The sequence below is a fragment of the Pinus tabuliformis genome, chromosome 3_1 (assembly GCF_031772625.1).
Source record: "Pinus tabuliformis cultivar Carrire ecotype Pingquan chromosome 3_1, CPIR1, whole genome shotgun sequence".
Classification (NCBI taxonomy): Eukaryota; Viridiplantae; Streptophyta; class Pinopsida; order Pinales; family Pinaceae; genus Pinus; species Pinus tabuliformis.
The window spans coordinates 483,869,383-483,878,074 of record NC_142301.1 but is presented as its reverse complement, the minus strand read 5'-3'; positions in this window follow the sequence as shown (position 1 = coordinate 483,878,074).

The window sequence follows — 8,692 nt, the reverse complement described above, 5'->3', positions numbered from 1 at the left end:
TCCCGACGGCCTCCCATGGCGGATGAGAAGAAAGACGAGGGGGCAGGAGATCCTATCAAAATCTTGCTCGAAGAAGCGTTCGAGCGGCAAAGGAACGCAATGATGGATAGCTTTGCGCAGATCCTTCAGCGGCTACCCAGAGGCGACGCATCGGCTTCCAACAGCTACTCTGGAAATGCCACACCATTTAAGGTACAAGTTAATTTTGAAATCCCCATCTTCGAGGGTCAAATAGACGCAGATGTCGTAGATAAATGGTTAAATCTGCTAGATGGGTATTTTTCTGTTCACGAATTTTCAAGTCAGAAAAAGATTGTTTTCGCTCTTCTCAAAGCAGCCCCCCACGTCAAGGACTGGTGGGAAATCTACTGCGAGCAGAAGGATGAAAGTACAGGCTCACTATTTTCAGCCGCAGCCACTTGGAATGACTTCCGGGATGCCATCAAGGAGCAGTACTACCATGTCGGAAGCTATAAGGACAAATACATCAAATGGACCACACTGCGGCAGGGACGAGACCAAGATGTCCCGGAGTTCACAAACATTTTTCATACCCTTCGCACACAGTTGGGTATCAAAGATACTGAGCTGCATCTGGTACTCAAATACCGCAACTGCCTACACAGATACATCCAAGAAGAGATGGGGTTCTTGAACATCTCCTCACTCGGCACAGCATACCGATACGCTGTCAAAATCGAGCAAAAGTTCAAACAGAAGAAGCGAGACTTTAGATCTGCAAATCCAAAGCCCAAAGGACAAAGCCAAGGCGGGGTGACCCAAGACAACCCATCGAAGCCACAAGAAAAGAACAACACCATGAAGCCAAAGAAGGACACAATGAAGTGGTGTGAGTTCCACAAGAGTCCCACTCATAACACAAGTGAGTGTCGGACCAAGCAGTCGCTGGTGGCTGAGTTGAAGGCTTCCGAATTAGATGCATGTTCCGACCCTGAGCCAGAACCCGACAAGGGGAATGGCAAAGGGAAGCAGATCATTGATGCGGATCCCAGCGCCACTATTGCCACCGCCAAGATCCAGAAAGATGAGCTCGAAAATCCAGAGGAAGGGGAGCGTCTTTTCCACTCACAGATGTGGGTGAAGGGTTCGCCGCTACAATTCATTGTCGACAGTGGCAGCCAAAAGAACCTCGTTTCAGCAGAGGTCGTGAAGCGGTTGGGCCTACTGACTACACCACACCCACAGCCGTACAGTATCGGGTGGCTTCATGAAGGACGAGATCTCAAAGTTCGCCAACAGTGCCGCCTTCCCTACAGCATCAAGCCCTTCATAGACGAGGTATTGTGTGATGTTACACCTCTGGATGTTTGTGATGTATTATTAGGCCAACCATACTTGTGGAGGCGACATGTTGTGTATGAGTCAAGGCCTCGTGCTGTCATTATTGCTTTAAATAATTCATTATACAGGATACCATAGGTAGCCCCACCTACTGCCACATCTTTGATCACTGCTAAGAAAGGCAGCAAGCTCATCTCCCAGACCAGGAAATTTATCTGTATGGTTCACTCCCAAAGTAAGGGGAAGATCGTTGCTACATCCATGACCCCTGCAAAGGGTTCCTCCATGCAGCAGCAACAGCAAAGGGATACGGTTATGATAGAACACAGGAACAACTTCTCGTCACCCATAGAGATACCACACAAGTTTCAGGTGGGCAACAAAGTCTGGTTGCATCTGCAGAGAGAACGCCTTACCAGAACCCATCAGAAGCTCAGACCACTCCGACATGGTCCTTACAGCAGTACCAAGGCTGTGGGGAACAATGCTTTGGAGCACATCATTCCTCCATTCCTTTGACTGCACCAAGTGTTCAATATGGACCATCGTCGACCATGCTTCCCACCATTACTGGACACATCAGAGATTGCAGGACAAGTTCAGCAGATGGAGGAACTCAACGCAATGGGGACCATTGCTTCCTAAGGGGGGAGGAATGATCCAGGTGGATGTTGGTACCCACCCACCTATCCCATTTGGACCCCCACAGCTATCTCTTTCAGTTTTTTCAGTTTCCTAAATGGTAGCACAGTTTACTATTTTTAGCAGTTTTTCAGGTCCTGAACTTCCGGAGCCGTTTTGAGGCCCTAAACGACGTTTTTTGGGAATCTGGGGCAACATGGGTCCATGTACCCATGGACCCATGTTTACTCCCAAAGTGGTAGTACTCGGATAGATATTTCTAACGAGCTATCGTACGCGTCAAACGGAGATCGTATGCCAAAGTTACGACCCCGGGAAATTGATGTACCAATTTACCCAAACGGGGCCCACAATTTGGCGTTTCATCTTCTAGGGTTAGGTTTTGGGATGTGAAGGGTTTTCCATTGTTTCTCAACAATAAATAGGCCTTCGAGCCTCATTGTAACACAGTTCAGAACAATTCAGAGGCATGTAGCCAACACATCTCTTCTCAGAGATAAGCTACCATCGCCCTAGCTGGGTTATTTCCATTTCTAGTTGTAAGCATATTTCAGTATTTTTCATTAATGAAATGAAGTATTATTTCCACTGCATCTTTTTGTATATGGTTATCTCTGTGTTTTATTGCGTTCCTATTTAAATCCGGATCATAGAAGGAAATCTAGCCCGTGCTAGATTTATTTGACCATGTAATGTTGCTTCTAGCAATATGCTTATGTTTGTAGTAGAAGGAATGATATTGATTGTTAGCTTTCATTTGAGGAAACAATGTTTCATTACATACAATATTACTACCATGCTATTTTAATTTTTGCATCTATATTACTTTTTCCTAAGTTGTGTGTTTTTGTGGAAATATAAAGTCACAATTTACACGGTTCAACCTTTTAATTACAAGTTACAATTTAATTGTTGTTACAGAATTGATACAAGCTACAATGGAAAATATAATTTTGGCAAAAGGGGACTATGTTGATCTCATTATTAATGATCAAGTCATTGGGCTAGGAAGGGTCGAATCTACAGAGTCTGGAACTTATTATGTTGGAGAAAGGGTTAACGTTGGTTATGTTACAATTTTGATAATTGATGTAACTCAACCACATTTGATTGATGAGGATGTTAATGAAGGGGACATACATCCATGGAAGATCATGGATTTGAGACACAACATAGGTAAATCAAAATATTGAAGCATGTGTTATATATTATTGATAGCATAATAAATGTTTTTTTTGAGTAAATACTAACCTTATTTACATTTGTTTATAGGTGCAAATGTTTCTTCCACATTTTTTGTTGGAGCCAAGGTAGATCTTCTGCAACATGGAGTGAAGGTGGGCGAGGGCTCCATATTCAATACAGAGCTTGGGAATAAAGTGCATGGAAAGATGGTAAAGAAAGGATGCATAGTGGTTAAAATCAAGAAGGTGTTAAAACATAATGCTCCTCTACCACATCCAACAGGATTTGAGGATATACTTGGGGGTGCATTAGAATCTTATGAAATTTGGCTAGAATCAGATTTGGAGCCTCACTGTCATGATCATGCCACAAATATTCCCCAAGATAGGTTTAGATTCATATGTACAAAGGTTTCTCTTACACATGAATGCATGGGAACAAGCATGTGCATTGCCAAAGGAATGCTAGTTAATTTCCGCGAGGACGACATTGTTGAGGGTGAAACACTAGTTGAAATGGATTTTGGTGTTTTTCTAGAAGAGATAGATGGAAATTTTGAGATATGCAGAATTGGGGATAAGTCTATACACTGTTTGGTTAGATGGACAATAAATAAGTTGGTGGACAACAAAGGTGTGATATTAAGGGTTAAGGAAAAGTTCAAGGAGCCACCCAAGGAAATGGTGATATGGGATGTTATAGAGGACACAAATCCCTTAAACAATTGGGATGGGTTCTTCTGTAATGAAAAATATAGAAACTCAATTGATATGCATGTAACAAGGCCATATAAAAGGATTAAACGAGTTATGGCTACAAAAAAAATTGCAAAATGTCAAACAAAAATAGATGAAGAGAAAGAAATTCGATTTTTGGCAGCAGATGTATGTTGTAGAAAAGATTGTCTTCAACATGTGGATAGGAAGGCCATTGCAGGTGCTATAAGGGATATGAGACAAATAAATAAAAATGGTATTAGAGAATTTGTATTGAATTCACTCATGTCAAACACAGTCATGTCAAAGGGCCATGGCCATGGCCATGGCTTACCACCTATTGCTAGAAATGTAAAGGACATGAGATTTAAATGGAATATTATTTGTAAGAAAGCATGGTATAAGATACATAAAATTCCTCAAAGCACATTCTATAACTACTAGCATTATTTCCAACATGGACAGATCATAGCTATTCATGGTAACACCAGCACATGCAAAGCAAGAGCTCACACAGTGGCAGCCATAGAAATATTGCACAAAATTGTAATGGATAATTCAGATTTTTCACCAAACCAAACAAGTCAAGTTGAAGAAGATGGAACATCTGCTCCTTTAAGATTGCTTCCTTCGACTTACACACAAAATTATTTGTTAAAAGATATCAATGAGGGTCTTCAAAAGCTCAATTACCCATCAATATCACAGTCAACAATGAGCAAGATTTGGAATACTAAGTTTCGAGATGTGGCATTTTCAAAGAACACCAACTTCAGTGAATGCAATGAATGTATTGTGTTGAAAGCACAAATGAAGTCAGCAACTACAAAAGAGTTGGAAGAAAAGGCACGAGGTAGGTTGAAGAAACATAACAAGATTGTTATATGTGGAAGATATTGCCACTATGCCCATAGAATTATTTCAAAGCAGTTTCCAAAGGAGTATTTGAGCATTATCCATGATAAAATGGACAAAACAAAGACTTCAATCCCAAGGCTACGTGTCAAATCAAAATCTATTGTAGGAACAAATTTAGGTTTGTCATTGACAGGTATGCTTACACATGGGCATAAGGCAGGAGGTTTTGGTCATTTCTCCTTACCATTTGTCCATATGGGATCACAATTTACTATTACATCTCTTGCAAAGTGCTTAAGGGACCTTGAAGACCCACAAATGGATATGTATGGTGATCTACTTTATGAAAGTGGAATTTCAAGAAACCCACTTACAAATGCATTACTTGACACCTCTATTTACTCAAAATGTCAAGGGTACAAGGATGATTTTATATCTCATGGAAGTTCAAAAAGTCAAAATGTTGATTTTAAACCTCTTCCTCCACATTTGTTGTTACAGTTGGACAATGCAGCAAGTGATAATAAGAATCGCTATCTTTTCATGTTTCTATCACTTTTAACTGCACTTGGTGTCTTCATCACTATTGAGGTTGGGTTCTTGCTTGTGGGGCACACCCATGAAGACATAGATGGAACCTACGGAAGAATGTCTTCCAACCTAAAAAGTAAAGATATTTATTCTTTACCTGAAATGATGGATACATATCACACAATTGAAGAAAATCGAGTGTTTCCACCTACACTTATTGACAAGGTCTATGACTTCAAAAGTTTCCTTAATGGATACATCAAGGAGGGAAAAAATGCACTAGTTGGACATCTTAATGTCCAATACTTCCAATTTCTTGTACTCAATTATGTTCCAGTACTAAGGTACAAAGAATTAATTAGAGATATTGAGTGGTCAGAACCAATTGAGTTATGGAATATAGATGATGAAGGCCAACCCATAATTCCCATAGGGAAGCCATCTTTCTTACCTTCCAAACAGAATGATGTCTATTTAAAAGAACTAAAGGAAGGGATAACATCATACATAAAAATGTGGAAAGACACTATTGGGAATGAGGATTCCCCAATTGTTAGGGAGGAATGGAAAAATAAAGTAGTGTATTGGGAAAAAATTCTTGATACATTAGATGGAATCTATAATGATCATAGAATAATAGATGGAAGTGATTCATCTTCTGAGGATTTCTGGCCCAGGACAAGGCACATTGTTGATGTTGATCGTAATGCACTCCAAGTAATGTCAAGTATTATGGATGGAGATTTTGATAATGTGATAGATGAGCCAATATATGTTGGACCCAAATGCAACAAGAGAAAACCAACTTTCAATCCGATGATTGATGTTGAGAAAGGAAAGATGTTGCTAGTTAGATCTGGAAATGAGGATGCAGGAGAGATGATTTGGATGGCAAAATCCATCTCAAATATCTTTAGGGATAATGAAAGTGAGAATCTTCATGTAAAGGTTGACTGGTGGAAGCCTGTGTCAAGGAAATACAATGGAAAAATTTTGGAGCAATATTGGGTACCAAATCCTGATGACACAGAACTTGGCTCTATTCCAATTAATACCATAGTGTGGGCATGGATGCCAAAGAAAGAACATTGCAAGAATATCAAGATAAATAAATATGGTGTAGAAGCCATTCTTGATCTGCTTGAGTGAATATCTTAAGAGTAGGTTTATATGAATCATGAATGTAAATTTTTTTTAAGGATCTATTAATATACATTCATACACCCTTTTCCATATTTGTTGTATATCAAATATTCTCTTCATATTCTTTTTGGAGGAGTTTTATATTATTTAATATTTCAATGTAATCATGTTTTATACAAATTACATGACAATGCCATAAAATATTTAAGTTTTCAAAGCTTTATTTGACCAACATGACTTCTCACCATATCAAATATGCATAATCAAATTCAATAATGCACTTAAAAACATCTTCTAAACTTGGTCTATTAAAAAAACAATGGAGTACCTAATTAGTATTCTATTTAATATAAACCATTTAAACACTTAATGAATAAATGCTAGACACTAGATATAATGTTTGAGCTGAGTTTTCCTTAATTTTCCTTATTATAATTGATGTAAATCAAATTCACTATCTTGTTGCACTCTAATTTATAAAAAAATATTTTGATCATTGAACAACACAACTAGAATTATAAAATATTTCCTCTTATAGATTTTGAAGTGGTGCCAACATTCTACTAGTATAATTAATATGTACTTAACGTAGGAAAAATAGTTAGTGTCAATTTAAAATGGTCAATAATAGTAAGAAAAACAATATTAGTATATTCTTAAATAACTTTATAGGTAAGTTTTTTTTTTGCAAAATCTATTATTCACGAGTCAAATTTAATACATAAATATAAATGTTAATGATAATAGAAATAATGTAAGGAATCTAAGTTTTAGATGAATATTATTCACGAGTCAAATTTAATACATAAATGTAAATGTTAATGATAATAGAAATAATGTAAGGATTCTAAGTTTTAGATGAATGTTAATATGTTTTTTTCAATATAATATCCTTAAACACTACAGGAATATAAACTAAACATTTGTAATAAATATCGTAGTCAATTTTCTCTCTTTCTTGTTGTATTTGAAAATAATCAAATTGTACTACTTTGTTACTATTCTAATTCATGATTGATTTTGATCATTATGGTCAATAATAGTAAGAACAACAATATTAGTATATTGTTAAATAACTTCATCGGTAAGTTTTTTTTTGCAAAATCTATTATTCAAGAGTCAAATTTAATACATAAATATAAATGTTAATGATAATAGAAATAATGTAACTAATCTAAGTTTTAGATGAATGTTAATATGTTCTTTTCAATATAATATCCTTAAACACTACAGGAATAAAAACTAAACATTTGTAATAAATATCTTAGTCAATTTTCTCTCTTTCTTGTTGTATTTGAAAATAATCAAATTGTACTACTTTGTTACTATTCTAATTCATGATTGATTTTGATCATTAAAATGATTAATAATTGAGATGAGAGGCTCATTTTACAACCCAATATGGGGGGAAAAATAAAAATTATGTTCTAAATAGAAAATAAAAGAAATGAATATTTTGTAAAGTAATTAGAAGTATATAAATTGTGTGAATTAGATGTTTAAATTTTATACTTTTCAAAAAATTTCAGCTAGAGATACAGAGAAACTATTTGAAGATTTATGTTAACTAATTTATGTCAATATCAACTTCATATATATCTATATACAAGAAAAACGTTTTTTATGGTTAAAATTCTTATTTGGTCATATATATACTCTATTTATCATTCAAAAATACAGTTTCAACAATGAAAAATAACACATTTTATCTTTCATTCAAAATATTTGCACGTGAAGAAATTTGATCCTTACATCTCCACTTAAAATGGATCTATGATGGTATATATTGGACACATTACTATGATCATTTGTCATTAAATAACTTTGTACTTAATATATAGCTTGCTTATTAATCTATTATTAATTAAGCCTCAAGTTTTAAACATAGAAGTACAAATAATAAATAAAAATAAGTTATGCTACTACTCGCATTCAACATTTAATTTGATCTTAAAAAAATATTTTCTCCTGAACTCTAAAATGGTGCAAACTTCCTACAATAGTATGTAATGTTGATGGTGATAATGATGATTATCATCCACTAAGACCAAATATGGTATTTAAGAAGGTAAAAAGATATTACTAAATGTTATTTCGAATTTTATTGTTATGCTAGAAAAACATTAAAAGGAGTGTTTCAAGATCATCATAATTTTGTTTAGTTAAACAATCTCGAAGGTTGGTAGCGTCACAAATATTTTGAAATTTAATTCCAATATGAGTATAAACTGGATGATCTATGACAGTTTTTAAATCTTCAACCATATTACTAGTGTTGCAAAGGTGATAGCCTTTTTATTGTGATAACACTCTTT